Genomic DNA, 1082 nt, shown 5'->3' on the forward strand with positions numbered 1-1082 from the left:
TGTTCTATGTTCTGTGTTCTATGTTCTGTGTTCTATGTTCTCTGAACAGCGATATATTTCCACGTCGTTATTTGAGTGATGTGGAGGGGAACTTGCTGGCTGTAATGGCCCCATGAAGCTGCTACCCTTGTCCTTCCAGTCGATAGAGTCTTCTCTTTACTTACTGTCCCCCAAAAGCATGACACAATAATCCCGTAAACTAAAGCAAAGAACTGCAGACACTGGTGATCCAAAACAAAATCAGAAATTGCTGGAGAAATTCAACAGGTCTGGCGGCATCGTTGGGAAGAAAGCAGAGTTAACATTTCGAGTCCGGGATTCGAAACGTTAACTTTGCGTTCTCTCCACTGGTGCTGCCAGACCTATTGAGTTTTGCCAACAATTTCCTTCTTTGTGCGAAATAACCCCGCCTGCAACAAATCACAACCGTCAATTTCAAAGTGTTCACTGCGTAAAAAGACAACAAGGATCAAAGCAAACACGCCCCCTTTTCTTTTGGCTATACTTTTACATCTGCACATGACAAATCTCTCTCAACTAAACCCAGATTTACATTTCTCACGTTTAATAATCCTCAGACTTTACACTCCTGGCAGCAGAAGCATTTGGTTTAAAATAAACACCAGATGAGGTTTCCCATTTGGGATTGAGATGAGGAGGAACCTCTTCAGTTGGGCAGTGGTGAATCCTTGGAATTTTCTACTCCAGAACACTCAGTCATTGAGTATGTCCAAGGCGGAGATCGATAGATTTCTCAATATTTAAGAGATTAAGAAGATATGGTGATGGTACAGGAAAACGGCATTGAGTTACAAGATTAGGACAGAAATGAGGAGGAATTCCCTCTCTCTGAGGGTCATGAATCTGAAGAATTCTTTACCGCAGAGAGTTATCGAGGCTGGGCCATTAAGTTTATTCAAGCATGAAATGAATGGATTTTTCATCGTTAAGGGAATCAAAGATTATGGGGAGAAGGAGGAAAGTGGGGTTGAGGATTGTCAGATCAGCTATGACCTCATTGAATGTCACAGAAGACCTGATGGGCTGAAAGGCCTACTTCTGCTCCTACTCTTATGGTCTTA

Source organism: Rhincodon typus, chromosome 38, assembly GCF_021869965.1.
Source record: "Rhincodon typus isolate 14 chromosome 38, sRhiTyp1.1, whole genome shotgun sequence".
Taxonomy (NCBI): Eukaryota; Metazoa; Chordata; class Chondrichthyes; order Orectolobiformes; family Rhincodontidae; genus Rhincodon; species Rhincodon typus.